The sequence below is a fragment of the Halichoerus grypus genome, chromosome 6, assembly GCF_964656455.1.
Source record: "Halichoerus grypus chromosome 6, mHalGry1.hap1.1, whole genome shotgun sequence".
NCBI classification, from domain to species: Eukaryota; Metazoa; Chordata; class Mammalia; order Carnivora; family Phocidae; genus Halichoerus; species Halichoerus grypus.
Genome location: NC_135717.1, coordinates 102,320,300 through 102,339,345, shown reverse-complemented (window position 1 = coordinate 102,339,345; position 19,046 = coordinate 102,320,300). Strand labels below are relative to the sequence as shown.

The 19,046-nt window shown below is 39.6% G+C and overlaps 1 protein-coding gene across 2 annotated transcripts in view; it reads right to left on the bottom strand.

Annotated features, from left to right (window-relative positions):
* Positions 1-19,046, bottom strand: part of FAR2 (fatty acyl-CoA reductase 2) — a 151,276-nt gene that overhangs the window by 90,384 nt on the left and 41,846 nt on the right. The window contains exon 1 of one of the 2 annotated variants that reach the window (XM_078075827.1): positions 1,334-1,472. The exons of the other annotated variant lie outside the window; for it this stretch is intronic. The gene's annotated coding sequence lies outside the window, so the exon portion shown is untranslated. Of the gene's footprint in view, positions 1-1,333; positions 1,473-19,046 lie in introns of those variants that run through there. 2 annotated transcript variants of the gene reach the window in all.

The following is a 19,046-nucleotide window of genomic DNA, read 5'->3' as shown; positions in this document are numbered from 1 at the left end:
GAAAAATATATGCTAATTGTTTAGAGCATAACGTATCTAGAGCTATCCTATAACCGTAAACTTCAATCTGCAATAATAACAACAACATCAGTAGCTAAGATGGTTCGTATCAAGCCTTCTACTAAGGGCCTCATATGTAGTATCCCATTGGACCCCTTGATAATCCCATGAGGCAGGCATGATTATTACAGATGAGAGAGCTGAGGTTCAAAGAAGGTAAGTAACTTGCCTGAAAGATTTTATTTACAAAGTTAACTAATTACTTGTTAATACACATTATTTTTATAGCCTTCCGCTCAAAAAAGAGTCCAGAGCAATTAAGTACTCCCTTGGTGACCCTTCTGTTAATGTATATAACCACACATCTTTCATACAATGGCATTAATTCCACTTTGCAATTTCAATATACTCTTAATAACTTTTAAAATAGACTTCTTCAGTCTAATACATCACGACTTTGGTATGTACATGGTTTGAACGTGTTCCATGGAGAAGCCAGTTGAAGCAAAAAAGGAGGGGAAGTGTTTATGGAATGAAGGCCCCATTCCAATTCCCCCATACCCAACCAGAATGGAACAGGCAACATTTTTGCACTTTGGGGTTATTTAACCACACACACACACACACACATACGCACACGCACACGCACACACAGGCCACATCTATTGTTAGGCATGAGCTGGAATGAATAACCTCTGCTCTGAGTATGAAAATTAAATTGTTTTTTAATTGATTTTTCCAGGCAAATTTAATAAAATGATCAAATACAATTGAAATAGCAAATTCTTCCCTGGAGCTCTCAAGTTCCTTTCTACTATAATCTATGTTTGAACCCCATATGAAAACCCTTAGCCTTTAAATCTGTACCAGATGTACCAAAGTCACCCTTGGTAATGCATGTACTCAGGGCAGAACTGAGTTTCAGAGACTGGGGACAACCATCCCCACCCCTTCCCCACCTCCACAACCCCTTCCCTGCCGCCACAGAAAGGTCAGCCTTTCATATCATGGAGTCACAGTAAAAAAAAAAAAAATACTTTTTCTTCATTCAAACATCTAAGTAACTTGCAACAATCATTTGGATTGTACTTCACAGCCCAAAGGAAACCAAGCAATCATTTTTAACCAATGTAGAACATTGCAGACTCATTGATTCTACTTCACAGGAAATTAGTCATCGATTTCTTAGGATAAATGAGTTCTGGTGAGCTATGGGGGAAACCAAGCCAAAGTGAAAATGAGGTATCTCACCCCAAGACTCATTTAGCTTGTTACTCCTATTATTAGCTTTAGCAACATCTGGGACTTCATTCATGGCTTGTTTTTCTCTTACCTTCTTGTCCTATTTCTCCCACCTCTGGTTTCCCTAGGACCGGAAGAAGATATAAATAAGAGCCGAGCAGGAAATGTGGCAGAAAAACAAACGGGTCTGAAGAGCAATGGAAGGGGCTCCCACAGCATCTCACGACCAGAAGCCTTATATTCAAGGGAGCTCTAGCTGCTCAGGAAGAAAGCCTCACGGCCCTGTTATATACGTGTGCCTGAGGCCCATCTCACTGCGAGCTGGTATTGTAAGGTTCTGTGGGCTGGGCTTCCAGGCACACGTGTAACCCCATGGCTGTGTATTGTGAAATGCAGATGGTGCCCTTCACTCCTAAAATGTTGTCACTGCAGGCCTTGTGAGCCAGAGTTTGAGAAACCTAACCTGGCTATCTCCTTGACGGTCAGAAACTGAACATCATCTTGTAATTCATTTAATCATCTATTTATCATTAATGACTTCTTACGTATTAAGCACTGTAGTAGGTGGCGGAAGCAAAGAGTACCGAATATGAAGAAGGCACCAAAAGCTATGGACTTCTATAAATATATGTCCATCCACTTCCCCTTTACCTGTCTTCCAGTTTTACGCGTTTGCTTGGGGATATGGAAAGAAAGGGGTTTTATAGAAGTGGGAAAGCCCAGGGGTGAAGAGCAGCATCTCAAGGTCATGTTGCCTAAGTTCCAATCACAACCCTCACATATTTCAATTAAGTAACTTTGGACAAGTTTTGTAACTGCTAGGTGCTTCAGTTTCCCTGTCTGCAATCCTGGGATGATAATAGTAATAGTACCTCCCTCAGAAGGTTATAGCAAGGATTAAAAGAATTAATTTACCAAAATGATTCAGGAGAGAGACTGGCAAATAGCACAATGTAAATATTACAAATACTTTCATCATCCTCTGAGGTTGATCAGATTTCCTAGATTTCATTTGGAACAAATTGTCAGTGTGTGTAGTTGTTTTTTTTTTTTTAAGATTTTATTTATTTGAGAGAAAGTGAGTGAGCAAGAGCAGGGGAAGGGACAGAGGGAGAAGGAGAAGCAGGCTCCCTCTGAGCAAGGGAGCCCGATGTGGGGCTCAAAGTGGGGCTCGATCCCAGGACCCTGAGACCATGACCTGAGCTGAAGGCAGATGCTTAACCACCTGAGCCACCCAGGCACCCCAGTGTGTGTACAGTTCTACTAAAAGATTTTGTTCTGATGAGGACAGTTGGTGTCGCTCACTTATACAAGCATTATGAATAATGATGGAGCTTATTTTCTAGAGCTACTACGGTACCTCTAGTATTCTAAATTAGGCCTTATTTGTGGGTAAATCTAAACTCCGAATGTTATGGTGACAAAGAATCCCTACTTAATCAAACTTTATCAGACTCCCCTGAGCCTTCTTCTCAACTAGGTCTTGATCTTGACCTGTTGAACCCAGTTTTAGCAGAAAATCCTGCCAGGCCAGTTTATTGAGAATCCTCCCCACTCTCCATCCAATCAAGCTCTTCTTCCTCCACCTTTGATTTCTAACCAAGTTTGATTTCTAACCCACCCCCACCTTAATATCTAAGCAAGTTCCTTATTAAGTTGCCATCCTCTCTGTCATGCTGTCTACCAGCTAGAAATCCCCACTCGCCCTTATTTATATTCAGAGTTGAGTTCAATCTCCCTCCCCAATTGCAATAATCTTGGCTCCTATCACAATAGTCTTGAATAAAGTCTTCCTTACCATTTTCAACAAATGTCAGGCTATGGTGAGTGCTGTGAATTGTGCAAGACTGTTGAATCACAGACCTGTACCTCTGAAACAAATAATACATTATATGTTAAAAAAAAAAGAAGATAGTAGGAAGGGAGAAATGAAGGGGGGGAAATCAAAGGGGGAGACGAACCATGAGAGACTATGGACTCTTAGAAACAAACTGAGGGTTCTAGAGGGGCAGGGGGTGGGGGGATCGGTTAGCCTGGTGATGGATATTAAAGAGGGCACATACTGAGTGGAGCACTGGGTGTTATACACAAACAATGAATCATGGAACACTACATCAAAAACTAATGATGTAACGTATGGTGATTAACATAACATAATAAAATAAAATAAAACAGCACTGCAATTTTAGAAAGTGAAAAAAAAAAACAAGTGTCAGGATAATTTCTCTTTAGCAATGGAAATAAGGGAATATCACTATCACTGAAATATGATTAGTCTCAGATGTTGGCGAGGATGTGGAGAAAGGGGAACCCTCCTACACTGTTGGTGGGAATGCAAGCTGGTGCAACCACTCTGGAAAACAGTATGGAGGTTCCTCAAAAAGTTGAAAATAGAGCTACCATACGATCCAGCAATTGCACTATTGGGTATTTACCCCAAAGATACAAATGTAGGGATCTGAAGGGGTATGTGCACCCCGATGTTTATAGCAGCAATGTCCACAATAGCCAAACTGTGGAAAGAGCCAAGATGTCCCTTGACAGATGAATGGATAAAGAAGATGTGGTATATATATATTCAATGGAATATTATGCAGCCATCAAAAGGAATGAGATCTTGCCATTTGCAACGACGTGGATGGAACTGGAGGGTGTTATGCTGAGCGAAATAAGTCAATCAGAGAAAGACATGTATCATATGACTCACTGATATGAGGAATTCTTAATCTCAGGAAATAAACTGAGGGTTGCTGGAGTGGGGGGTGGGGTGGGAGGGATGGGGTGGCTGGGTGGTAGACATTGGGGAGGGTATGTGCTATGGTGAGCGCTGTGAATTGTGCAAGACTGTTGAATCACAGATCTGTACCTCTGAAACAAATAATGCAATATATGTTAAGAAAAAAAAAAAAAGAAGATAGGAGGGGAAGAATGAAGGGGGGGAAATCAGAGGGGGAGACGAACCATGAGAGACTATGGACTCTGAAAAACAAACTGAGCGTTCTAGAGGGGAGGGGGGTGGGAGGACGGGTTAGCCTGGTGATGGGTATTAAAGAGGGCACGTTCTGCATGGAGCACTGGGTGTTATGCACAAACAATGAATCATGGAACACTACATCAAAAACTAATGATGTAATGTATGGTGATTAACATAACAATAAAAAATTTTAAAAAAAAGAAATATGATTAGTCTCTACATATACCCAATGGGAAAAATTTCAAACAGACTGGAAGAGTTTGTGATGTTTGGAGACAGACTCTCTTATGACAGTAGCATGATGAAGGTGAAGAGGGCAGATCATAAAAGCAAGCATAGATGACTTAAATTACTTCCTAGGAATAATCTGTAGATTTTTTCCCATTTAAAATAAAAGATAATTACTCACATTAACCCCCAAACAAATTCATTTTCTAATACTGGGGTAATAAGGTTATAACATTTTTAGGCACATAGCATCATGCCTGATGGCAGGATTAAATAGGGGGAGAAAATTGGCTGCGAGCTAGACCATTTATTGAGAAATATAGTGTCAAAAATAATTTGATACTTTGGAAAGACAAAAAATAAATTTAATAAATGGGGTATTTAAAATGATTAAATTTGAGCTCAACTTGAATATATTTTGAAGAGAGGAATGAAAAAGTAGTTATGATATTTGTATATTTCTATGTGAAAATAGTTTTCAAAATATATTAGTCTTCAGAAATCTTCATTAGGAGATGAGAAAGGGGAGAGGAAATATTGATGAGCAGAGGAAAAAAATGCATACTTACAGTAGTCATCATAAATGATTTTTTACTTTTTTAGTAGGTAAATCACCATTTTCCTGAAGGAAGTACTTATAAATAGTAAAAAATCTGACTTTAAGTGGGGCACCTGGGTGGCTCAGTTGTTAAGCATCTGCCTTTGGCTCAGGTCGTGATCCCAGGGTCCTGGGATTGAGCCCCGCATCGAGCCCCGCATTGAGCCCCGCATTGGGCTCCCTGCTTGGCAGGAGGCCTGCTTCTCCCTCTCCCCCTGCTTGTGCTCCCTCTATCACTGTGTCTCTCTCTGTCAAATAAATAAATAAAGTCTTTAATAAAAAAATCTGATTTTAAGTTCATATTTTAGATTTATTCATACTTTTATCAAAGCCATCTATTAGATGAATAAAGAAATACAGCAACTCACTTATGAGACTAAATTTTACCTCCTTTTAGAATTATTGCAAATTAAAACTCTTTCCCTAATACTCAAAAAAATATACCTATAGGATTCCTATTGCTTTCACTTCATGGGAAGAAACCAGTCTAAACCTTCCACTGTATTCCCAGAAAAGGTTTGATACTATGCTTGATCTAACTCTGTATCTGACATCCATTAGCAAGAAAAAGCTAATAGAGAAAGGGTCTGCATGGAGAAAGTGAGTGAGGCCTTTAAGGAAAAACTGCCAAGGCCAGAGTCCATTAAGAATTCACCTTGATGTGGTCTATATATGCAATGGAATATTACTCAGACATCAGAAAGATGAATACCCACCATTTGCATTGACATGGCGGGGATTATGCTAAGTGAAATAAGTCAAGCAGAGAAAGACAATGATATGGTTTCACTCATATGTGGAATATAAGGAATAGCACGGAGGACCACAGGGGAAGGGAGGGAAAGCTGAATGGGGAGAGATCAGAGAGGGAGACGAACCATGAGAGACTATGGACTCCAGGAAACAAATTGAGGGTTTCAGAGGGTAGGGGGGTGGAGGGATGGGGTAACCAGGTGATGGGTATTGAGGAGGGCACGTGTTGTGATGAGCACTGGGTGTTATACACAACTAACGAATCACTGAACCCTACATAAAAAACTAATGATGTACTGTATGGTGGCTAACTGAACATAATAATAATAATAATAAAAGAATTCATTTGAATGTCAATGAAAAGCCCAGGTTCTAGCCCTGCTCTGTTTCTAATTAGCACTATAACCTCACTGAGCTCAGTTTGCTCATGTGTAATGTGTACAGATGGTGATTTCTAAGTACCCCGCTAGCTCTAAAACTCTTGATTTGAAATGAGTAAGCACCATAATAAGAGATTCGGTCCTAAACATTTCAGACTAGGTTTCTAAATCTGGCTTGAATGCTTTTTTTTTTTTTCATTCAATTTTTCAATCCCCCAAAAGAAAAAAAAATTTTCCTGCATCTAAATTATAAAAAACACTAAGGCTTTTAGAGAAAGGGAACCAAATGATGCTATTAACTTTCTCCCCAAAGTCTTTTGAAAATGAGAGAGATGATACGTGCACCATAGATATAAGCCTTTGCAGAATTGCTTACATCATGCAAATCATTTTCAACGACTTAAATTGATCTAAACTTTAATTGTCCAACCTTTTTTTCTTTCTAGTCAATTGTAACATAATATTATAAGTTATTATCAAGAAAAGATTTTCTCATATCCATGGTGTGAGATAATTTATTGAACATGTAGGTACAGTTCTAGGTGCTGAAATATGCAGTGAACCACACAAAGACCCTGTTCTCATGAAGTGTACCTTCCATCAGAATTGTCCTGTTTAATAATATTAGTAGTTCATGATTGGAGAAAAGTATGAAGAAGAAAATAAATACCACCTGTGTTAGAATGTTTGATGTCCCATTTTTTTCAAGCATTTTTTCCCCAGGAAAGAGATTGCAGCAATTTGCAATCCCAATTATCATGTAGTTTTTATTTTATGTCACAAACACTTCTTTAGAGTTTATTTTGGTCCAGATACTCTTCCAAGTGATTTATAATATTAACCCATGTAATTCTCACGCAAGCCCTATGAGGTAGGTAATAATAGTACCTACCTTGGATACAGAATTTTAAGTTGGTAGATTTTTATTTTCAACATTTTAAAGATATCATTCCATTATCTTCTGACTTCCATTGTTGCAGAAAAGTCAGTCCTTGTTCTTACTGTGCTTTTCCTGAATGTAACTTTTCCCCCCTTCCAGCTACTTTTAAGATTTTTCTCTTTATCTTTGTTTTACAGCATTTTCTAGGTGTCTAATTTTTTTAGTTGAGTTCCTTCTTGGTGATCTGGAAACAGGTAAGGGCTGGACACAAATTTGGGGGATATGTGCATATGGAATAGAGTATAAATAGATAACTTTATCAAGTGACAGCAAAAGGCGACACAAGAGAAGATAGCATCCTGAGTAAACCTAAGTATAAAGATGAAAAATGGGTCATAGAAAGAGCAGCAAGAGAAGTAAAATAGAAACCAAGGGTAGAGGTCACAATCATGAAGAGGACCTATCAAGGATAGTAGTGAGCAGTGGTAAATGGAATAGGCAGTTCAGCAAGAATAAAGACTGGAAATGGGTCACCAGATTTAGCAATTTTTTTTTTTTCTCAAAAGAACACATTTGTTTTGTTTTTAGGGCAGAGGCAGAAGTAGAAGCCAGATTTTTAAGTATTTGCCTTATATTGTTTCAGGTTCAGATTCATATATTTTTATTGTATCTTGAATATATATTCAAGAAATGGAATAAAATTTTTCTAAACATACTTTGGGAATTTCTAGCTACTATTTTTTAAAAAGTGGTTAGCCAAATATTACTATTACAAACATCAACCACAGATATGTATGTATTTTCTACTCAGGTCAAGTGAAGTCCTGTTGACTGGTCCTCAGAGTTCTGCTAGAGCCAGGGTCACCTTTCCAACAAATAGAAGGATGATTTGGGAAGGACTGTATTGGCCGGTAAATTATATCCTTGACATTTTCCCTCCCTTCCTGGTGCCCACTTTGTTTTCATTATCATAGCTCCAAGGCTTCCAAAAATATCACTCAGGCTTTTTATGCTGTTCTATTTCCCAAGGCCTGACAAGGCTGGTCCCATGCTGTATAATTTTCTATTTTCTTTAATAGAATTTTGTCCTTGTTCATCATTGCATTGCTTCTAATAGGAGAAAAAACTGAAAACAAATATCTGACAAGAGGAAAATCAAGGAGTTAGCTTAGCCATATAATGAAATACTATGAGGTTATTTTTAGGCATCATTAATAATATGGAAAAAAATGTCAAACTATTAAGTGAAAAATATGTCTGATCTGCATTCTGGTTCATAAAATAAGGATATACTTGCAGAAATAATAGAATATTTGCAACTGGATTTACCTGAAAATAACATATGGCCATGAGCAAAATGTTAAATAGTTTGGGCTAGGGAGTCCCCCATTATTCCAAAATAGACAATCATTTAAGCAATAGGCTGTAGTACTGGGCTACCAAAGAGCTATGTATGAATCTCTCTTCATTTCTATGTCCTTTGAGTGATTTATAGAGAATGTCATACCCCAACGCAAAGTTTGACTTCTCCATTAGATTAAAGAAAAAAAAAATCATGCTGGCATCTTTCCCCAGTAAAGTTTACTAGCTCATCCAACAAAGACAAAATGGAAACCCTTTGAGTTGGTGTTCATTATCATTTATGGGCTGTACTCTTAGCTGATTAATGTGGTTTCATTTTATGCCACTAAAATAAACCTCAGGAACATCTGTTTTTATGTTTTGTTTTACAATTTCTGATTGGCATTTAGATGGAAAACTAAAGATTTATTCATGTTTCATTTAGAAAAGAAAAAGCTAACACAAAACATTTCCTTATTAAGAGGACTATAATTAAATTAATTTGATAACAAGGCAACTAAGACAGTCAAAGCATGTCAAGTAGACAATTCAAGCTATTCACAATACTTCTTGTGAAAAACTACTTATTTAAAAAAGAATCTGAAACATGGATTTTTCCTGTAGATAGAGGATTTGTGTCTCTATCAAGATGCTGTCAGAGTTAGTTTTCCTCTAATTCATATAGTGCTTTATGAATATATCCCATCGGCCTTTTAATATCCCAGAGGGTCAAGGAAAAGAATTTTCTTCACTTAATATATAGAAAATCGAGCACAAGGGATCGACTCAATTATTTTAGAAGATTGAATAATTCATTGGGAAAATGGAAATAGAATGCAGCTCACACTCTTTCCTCCTTTACATAAAGTTATAGTTTTGGCTTGTTATATACATATAGGCACAAAACTGATCTTGTAAGTCACCACGTTATAATTATAACTACTAACAAAGGACTCAACACAGCCTTTTTTATTAGTGTCAAAATCCTGATATGTCGTCATCTATAAATATGCATACGCACACGCATACATAATCTACTAAATTCATACACATACACTCCATATTATATTAGCACCATTTTATAGATGGAGACAGCAGAGGGTTTAAATACTTTTCTGGAATATAAAGCAAGTCTTAGCTGAAGAACAAATATAAACCAAGTATTTAAATGGCTATTTTTTCTCAATGCTATTACATGTGTGCAGTGTGCTGAAGAAACGACTTGTAAACAGAAGGAAGATCTTTGCTGTTTGGATGATATGTGATGAATGGTAGGATTCTTGACTGGCTAGAAGGTATTTATTCTCTGCCTGACTTTAACAAAACAAAGTACAATCAGTAAGTTTCTCTCCTTTGAATTAAAAAAAAAAAAAACTGGGCAAGTTCAGGGGAATGCATGGTTTAGTATTAGTATATCTATCTATCTATTTATCTATCATTCATTCATTCATTCATTCATTCATTTATTCGATAACATGTCAATTCCTATTTTCTGCCAGGCCACTTATGGTACTTGATGATCAAGCCAGAGCTTATCATTATGCAGCTTATGTAGTGGGAAAAGTGATTAAGGAATTTTAGTTAATCAGTGCAATATTACTGAACACTGTGATGATCCAACCCCAATTAATGTAATCTTAGGTTGCATTTATTTAAGAACAGCATGTGGGGGGCGCCTCGATGGCTCAGTCAGTTAAGCACTGGAGTCCTGATTTTGGCTCAGGTCACGATCTCAAGATTGTGAGATCGAGCACCACGTCAGGCTCATGGAGCCTGCCTCAGATTCTCCCTCTCTCTCTCTCTCTCTCCCTCTGCCCCACCCCCCTCTCTAAAACAAAACAAAACATCATCTAGAATAATAGTGTATTTAATTCTAATCTGCACTATTTTGATTATAACCAGGGTTTAGATGTTCCACTCTAAAAACAATATGATAAACTGGAACACATTTCATGAAGCTGAACATAAAGGTTAAAACACTAAAAACTATGTCATATGTGCAGTAGTTGAAAGAACTTAAGGGCGAGTTTAGGGAACAAATGACTCGGGGAGGAGGACATGATAGTTTTCAAACATGGAAAGGACTGACACATAAAAAGAATTAAATCTGTGCTTTCTTGTTTTAAGAAACTAAATGATAATAAATGGTTGAAAGCCGTGGATAGGTACAGTTCAGTTTAATATAAGAAATCGTATTTTAATCATCAGAGCTGCTAAAGGTAGAGTGGTTTGCCTCAGGAGTTAGCAGATGTATCCAAGCAGAGGCTGAAAAACCACTTTGCTGGTACACTGCTGAAGATCCGTAATTATCCAATGGATGGCTGAGCTAGGTGACCTTATTATTCCTTCCAAACCTGAAAGTCTGTTAATCCATGAAGCAAATTAGGGTGTCTCGGGACAACAATTTCTTTAGTGTTTCAAAGCATTTGATTCTATCCAAAGATTTACTTTCTGAACGATCTTGATCAATGCTGATGTTCAGGGAAAGAGCTTAAGTTCACTCTATTCCATGCTCTGGTTTATACTATCTTGTTGCATTCTTTGTTCCATTCCTCACTGTATTCGTTTCCTAGGGCCGCTGTTAACAAAGTACTGCAGACTGGGTGGCTTAGCACAACAGAAATTTATTGTCTCACAGTTCTGGAGGCCACAAGTTCAAAATCAAGGTGTTGGCAAGGCCATGCTCCCCCTCAAGATGCTGGGGGAGGGTCCGTTCCAGGCCTCTCTCCTAGCTTCTGGTAGAGCTTTGGCTGGTGACAGCATAGCTCCGATCTTCACATGGTTTTCTCCTTGTATGTTTGTCTCTGTGTCCAAATTTCCCTCTCTCTTTTTTTTTTAAGATTTATTTATTTATTTGCGAGAGAGAGAGAGAGCATGTGGGGGGAGGGGGAGGGGGGAGAGAGAAGGTGAGGGAGAGAGAGAATCTCAAGCAGACTCTGTACTGAGTGTGAGCCCAACACAGGGCTCAATCCCACGACCCTGAGACCATGACCTGAGCTGAAACCGAGAGTCAGACGCTTAACCAACTGAGCCACCGAGGCACCCCCAAATTTCCCTCTCTTTTTAAGGGTACCAGTCATATTGGATTATGGGCCCACCCTTCTTCAGTATGACCTCCTCTTAACTAATTTCATTTGCAATAACCCTATTTCCAAATATAGTCAGATTCTGAGGCACTGGGTTTGGACTTCAACATATGAATTTTGGAGGACAAAATTCAGCATATAATGCTCACACAGCACCATCTTTTTCAATATAACTTCCTAAAGCTATGATTAGGGAAGCTACAAAGGAGTTGATCCTCAGGTGAGTCGCCATTACAGCTAGGGGTCCCTTGTTGTGATGGCACGGCCCGTACAATAGCCATGGAACCAGGGCCAGCCTCATATTAGACATGTCACTTACCTCCTCTGATACAGTTTTCTCAACTTGGAGAGATATTTAACCATGCTATTACACACTTACATGACAGAGTTGTTGTCAGTCAAACACAATGATGTGCATGAACTTTGTAAAGGTAAAGCACTTTGTAAAAGTCTTAAAAGAGGCTAGGAGGAGCTTATCTAACTTTTGCCTGGGTTATTTAAAAATATCAATAAGAAGAATGTGACTCAACCGAATCCAAATGAAAGATTAGCCCCATGAAGAGCAGTCTGGTACATGAAAATTTATATATGGCTATATATATAAACAATACAGAGCTGAAAGTAGTAAATCACTTTCCCTACCTGTATAAATGGCACACTTTTATAAGAGTAAAATGCCAAAAAATCAAATCTGGGCTAGCCAGCGCAGTCCTCTGACAATTTAGTATCAAAATGAACATTTAGTAAAAAGTCCAAGTAGCTGTGGAAGACTCAGCCATTCTTACTGTCACAGCTGATGCCTCCAGACCCTACCATTTTTTATTTGTATAATTAATAAGGCCAAACCATTGCCAACTGCAGAGCTGACCAGCCATGACCATAAGCTCTACCTGACCATAGGCACACCTGGCATGAGGTGGCACAGTTTAGGCTCAGAAATCAGTCCTGGGATACACTGATAAATGCCCGACTTTGGACAGCTCTTCGAGTTTCTGTCTCCTTGTCCATCTTACAGAAATACTTATCAGCTGTCTCACCCACAGTAACAATTGTTACGATGCTGATGAGCTGAGGCAAGAGAAGTATAAGAAATAAGAAGAAATTAAGTGGCTTATCAAGGTCACACAATAAGTGTCCACAAATGAGTGTGGTGGGGGCAGGGCTGAGATTGAAATCAGTTCATTTGATTTTGAGCTCATTGTTCTTTCGCTTACGTGTGTGTGTGTGTGTGTGTGTGTGTGTGTGTCCTTCCTTGGAGCAGAAAAGACTTAATACACTTTTTAACTAGTGGCAAGCAGGCTATTTCACTGGAAGAGTGAATTCACTATTCACTTCGACCCAGCCTGTCCAGAGACCTAACTTCCGGTTTCCTACCAGTAGGACTGACTGGAACTCAGCAGCACTGAGGTGGAGAAATCACCACTTCCACAACTGACCCAAATGGCCTTCGTGAACCATTAAGAGCTATTTGTTCTAAAGGAAGGCATCACTGTCTGAACTGCACAAAGTTCATTTCCAGATGAGCTGGAGCCCCGCAAGCTCGTCTGATCTTAAAATCAATACATTGATGATTGACCTAATCCACCTATCAAAAAAAGAAAAAGAAAAAGGTAGTGAGAGAAGACTTTACAGGCATACATTTGTAAAGTCAAAAGCAGTTCTAAAGGCAAAAACTTTTGCAGAAAGCACTGATTCCAGAGGAAAACATCTTGTCATTTATTGAACTATATGGTCTCTAATCTTCCTTTTTTTTTTTTTTTTTAAAGATTTTATTTATTTATTTGACAGAGACACAGCAAGAGAAGGAACCCAAGCAGGGACAGAGGGAGGGGGAGAAGCTGGCTTCCCGTGGAGCAGGGAGCCCGACGTGGGACTCGATCCCAGGACCCTGGGATCATGACCTGAGCCAAAGGCAGACGTTTAAGGACTGAGCCACCCAGGCGTCCCTCCAATGTTCCTTTTCAATTAGAAACATGATCTTTGGACTCTTCCAGTGAAATTCCTCTTGGGTTATCTCCTTTTTTCCCTGTGCAGGGCTTTGACCTTAGCTCAGGCCCAAATTACCTCCGGGTTGAATTTTTGCTACAGCCCTCCCACTTGTCTTCCAGCTAACCTTGTTTTCCCTCGCAGAGTATTCTATGTATCTTCTCCAGACTAATCCACCTAGAGCAAGATTGTTTTTCCCACATTAGGTCCTATTAGTTTCTTGCATTTGCCACTGGAACATTCTCCTGTGATTTCATTCCTGTTCCTCCCACTACTCGGAAATTAAGTTCCCCTCATTAGTCCAATCTCATGTTTAAGATAAACATGCCAGTGTACACGATCATTTCCTTTTCAAAATGTGGACTGCAGCTGTTATAAGTATCTCTCATTTTTGTAGTATTTATTCTCTAATTGGCTCATGTTTATAATTTTGTTTCCAGAGCGACACTGGCCAAAACCACCTCTTTTGTCTTCCTTCCTTCGTGCACTTAGCTCCAGACCAGAGTTCTCAATAAATACTTCCTAATAGCTGGATATCAGACAATTGCATTTCTTCTTATGCAACTAACCATAATAAACCTTTTGGTAAAATCTGATAGAAGTGTAAATGAAGAATGGACAAGAAAATGAGTGTGAAACTTGTCTAGCCACATGCCACCTCCCGTCAAGAAAGGGTACACAGAAAAATTAGAAGAAAATGCTTTGACTCTTGGCCTCTGATAAGGCCTATTTCTCCTATTTCAATGGACTGAGTGGCAGGCTCAAGTCCCTGCATTACTGAAATTTGGGCAAAAGCCTGCCCTGTCTGGTCTGTAGGTGCTCGGTGATGAGTAGGTGAGTGTGAATGGATGGCAGAAACCAAGCATTCTGTGGAGCTCACCAGAAGTGCCTAGAGTCTTCAAACTTCAATTCAGAGGAAGAAGCACAGGAAGAGGATTTCAGCTGCTTTCAAACTGTGGTGGTTTGTTTGTCCCCCGGCCCCCCCCAACCCCATACCAGTTGTGTTACTGCTCAAAGCTCTTGTTCAGCCAGGAAATGCTAAGCTTCTAGTTCAGTAGGGAGGAAATACATCTGATGCTAAAACACAAACTTACTTGAAATAGTCTTTGTAAGTTATATGAATAAGCAGAGTCTTGTGGTTAATATGCTGTGTTCCAGTTCTAAATTCAATGCAGTGGTGTGAAATTTACCTCCTTTGAGATCTGACAGAATTTTATCTGCAAAGGATCATAAGAAATGGCAGCTCTAAGCTCTAAACCATTTCCTTCTAGTCAGGTGGACTTCAGAAAAATTACCTATCTGTCCGTCCTTCCTTCCTTCCTTCCTTCCTTCCTTCCTTCCTTCCTTCCTTCCTTCTTTCCTTCCTTCCTTCCTTCCTTCCTTCCTTCCATCCAACTAAACAACCTCTCTCAGCCCAATATTTGCAGTAATAGGATTGAAACTTTACTCAGGTCTGTCTACCCTTCAAACAAGGAGAAAGAGAAAGAGGCAGAGAGACAGCAAAACCAAGGTAGCAAGTGGATCGAAGCCATGGTGAAAGCATCTGTGTAATTCAGGATGTACCAGCACAGAGTCCCCACATCCTAGGCAAAAGGATGAGAGCTTTATCCATGATACCTACCCTATGGAGACACTAGCTTTGCTGCCTCAGTGGCTCCCCCTTCTGGCTATTACTCAAGGGAGTTCTTCTACACAAGCGGCAGCACTTTGGTATGAATCACCACACGCCGCCCCTAGTAGCAGTGGGAATCCTGTATCAGAGAATGAGGAACTGGTGAAGGGACAGCATGTGTCTAGACTTAGTTTCTGTCAGATGTAGGCTTCCAAGAAGGGGGTGGAAGTGAGAAGTGAGGAATTTGGTGATACGGAGGAATTCTAATATCCTTCTCCAGCTGTAAAAATCAGGTGTTATGGCTAAATATACCCCACTACCCTGAACCAAATAGGTTTCCAAAACTCCTTGGCCTGGCACACAAGGCTATTTAAAAATCTGATGAAATCTGACTTTTCTGCCTTCTCTCTTTTTCCTTCTCCTACACTAACTTTTTACTGTGACCAAACAAGCTTTGTTTCTTTAAACTTCTTTTGCTTCTCATGGCAACCCCACACCTTTTTTCTGCCTGTCCAGGCATTTTTTGGCATTCTTTAAAACCTCCCCAGATGGCCCTCCTGTCCAGGGAAGGTGGGAACCACTGGCCTATCCAAGGCCCAAATCAAATCCTGCTTTATCCGTGATACCTGCCTGGGCTCTTCTGGGATCCAGGCCTGTCTCCTTCCTCCGCCAATTCCACCTCAGCCACACTTCATGTCAGTCCTCTGGCCTATGCTGATGGATTGCCTGTCATTTCATGTGATGGTCTTCTTTTATTCTTACTTATTAGCACTTTCACTGTTCTTTCCCTTCCTAAAATGTATGTGTATCTTAATCCCCCAATTAGAGGTGGAAACAAAGAGAGTTGAATCCCACTGTGCCCTCCATTTAGTGAGGGGTCAATAAATATTTTTGATTGCCTGAAAGAGGGTCAAAGGCACTGAAGCAGAGTCAAACATTATTTTATCCGTGGCATCCCAAGATGAGCTTTGTGTGAAAGATGCACGCCCCACAGATGCACGGGGTGCAGCCGTCAAGGTCTTCGTCCTAGTGCCAAGTTGAATACAAACCAACGTCTAGGAAATTCCGCAGTTTCTCAATCAGTCTTAAATCTGATGAGGCAAGAATTTGTGTTAGGTAAATCTGGGCATCACTTTAAGCAAATACACCCATTGTTCTGAGTCCTGAACCTTGTAGGAACATTGCAAAAATCTGAGAGAGTTCAAGTAAGCTACAAATGTCACTGTGATCCAAGACTCAAAACCTGATGAAAGGTAAGTGCTATGTCCCATTGTACGCAAAGATGAGAACTGCCAGATCTTTTGGTGATTCGCACCCACTTCTTCAGAAACAAGTCAGACAAACAGGTGGCCCCAGACCATTCTCACCGGATAAGGATGTGCTCTCATGGAACCCAAGTATTGGAGAGTGTATTTGAGGGAAGTACCATTTAAGAAACGGCATCTTTGTTATGCTTCTACTTCTGGGAAATGCTATCATTAAGACACAGTCTCTAGGCTCTCATCAAGGCAGAAGAAATTGATTTGAAAAAAAAAGCTTTTCATAATGGGCAGCTGGTAGCCACAAGTCAGAAAAAATAAAATATAGTCTTCTTTAAAGACAAGTGAAAGTAAGAATCAATAATTTCCAGACCATGAACTCCCTGCTTGTACCTTCCTTTGCTGCTCAGCTATAGGACATAGTAGCTATTTCCTAGAGTTTGAGACTTCTGAGAATTTCACTGGTCTCTGAGGTCCTTCCAAGTTCTAAGGATACTTTTGTTCTTCCCTTTATGTGAGATTCTTTGAGTTTGGCTAGTACCATGATCTCATTCATATTTAGAGGATCATATGCAGCTTTTTCTCCATTTCATTGGTCTCTGTTTCTTCAGAGTCTGCCCTGCACTGACTGTTCTTTTGCTACATACTTAACAAAACAGCAAGCGCTTAAATATCACATAGGTCTGTCTTTCTTTCTTTCTTTTTCTCTTCCTTCCTTCGTTCCTTCCTTCGTTCGTTCCTTCCTTCCTTCCTTCCTTTTTTTCTCTCTCTCTCTCTCCCCCTCCTTCTTTCCTTCCTCCTTCCTTTCTCCCTTCCTTCCTTCCTTCCCTCCCTTTTCTCATTTAATCATTCAACAAACACTACGAAATGGAAATTGTGTGCTTTCAGATTAGCAGAACAGACAGAGCAGGAGAGCAAAGGTTTGTATAACACGTTGCTATACTGAAAATTTCCAGGTCTGTTCTTTGCTGAGACCAGAGAAAATAAACATTTTACTCCTGTTTGACAGATCTTTCTACAGCCCCCGAAAGTCTCTGTAATGATTCAGGTGTGGTAGAGGCCTGATGAACAACATTTCCCGAACACAGTAAAATGCATGAACTTCTGCTACATGCCCAATCACAGGTACATGGGGTGATGTTCCAAGACTGAAAAGAATGAATGAATACTTCCAAATGGGAGGTTTCACTGTATAACAATAATTTGCCATGGAAAGCCTCAAATGTCTCCATGACGGCAACAATATAATACTTATAATATTACAGAGGAATCATCAGATGATTCTGTCAAGAAAAAAAGGCCTTGTCCAAGCTTGTGGCAGCTGTGTAGGTACATAATTGCAGGGCCTTTGTATAGGCTGCTCCCTCTGTGGGGAACACATTTCACAAGGTAAGTTCCTGCTGCATCCATCGGGCATCAGATTAAATGCCACATACCCAGAGAAGCCCTCCTGAACGCCTTACATAGAGTAAATGAGTCTTTGTCATGCTAATTTCCTTCATAAAATGTATGACATTTTTAATTCTGTTGTCTTGTATGTACTTTTGCCAGCCATCCCATGAGAATATCAGGTCAACAAATGCAGGACCCACGTCTCCATTGTGTTTCCAGTGCCAGCCTAGTCCTGGCTTAGCGCAGGCCCTTGAGAAAAAAAGCTAATGATCTGTATTTATATGAAGAACAAATACAGTTCTTTTGAAGACACAGGTCTGTTTCTCATTTGCTGCTATGCCCAAGAAACAAGTTGCTGTAAGTCGACTGTGGTATTTGTCAAGTTACCGATTACAAAATCGGGTTAGGTCGTAGCACTCCAGATCCTATTGAAAGATTACATTTTGCCTCTGACATACTGTCTGCCTAACTCCAAGTCTTCTGCTGGTTGTAAGGTGCTGGTGGTGATCAAGTCCCCACCTGCGTGCAGCCTTCATTCCTGCACTAACACACACAGTTTTCATGCAGACCAAACAAGATTGTGGGAAATAGAAAGTCTTCAGTAACCTCAGAGATGAATGGCCATACAACTGCCATGACTTTCAAGATTTTCTTGGGGTCCAAGTAGAAGTACGTAGACCCCTCCCACTAACTAAGATTTACACTGGGAGATTTGCTCTTGGGGGATTCTCCAGTGGGAACCTAAGGACCAAGGAAACCTCTCTATTAATTCTCTGCAAAGGAGGGCAGATGTGCAGCATGAATTGCTTTCCTGCAAAAATGATAAAGGAAAAACAATTACATGATGATGGGAGACTTACTATAGTTTCATTTATTTTTCTGTGGTTTAAGGAGGAGATTCCTTGCTTGTTAGAATGTCACAAAAAGCAAAGACCGCAGCTTTAAGCCAAAACTTTAGCAAAATTAAATTTTATAAAGTGCTTCTCTTCTCTGTAGAATACTAAGTATCAAGTATCAGTTCTTTCTTCAGAAGTCATCTGTAAAATGAATTACAGAATCACTTGTACTACCTTGTCTCCATGAATTTTCAGGGCCGAATGGGCAATTTAACCAAAAGAGCTCCATCAAAAGAGCTCCATCTTCTGGAAAAATATTACTGAGATTTATTTGTTTTTTGTTTCTCAGACTTTCCATGAAGATGTAGATAGAATGGATTTGAGACTATTGTTTAACTAGAATGTTACTTGAATGCCAGAACTTGTTTTTTGATGCTAAGAAAATGAATGAATCTCTCAGTGAGTTCTTAAAAGAGTGT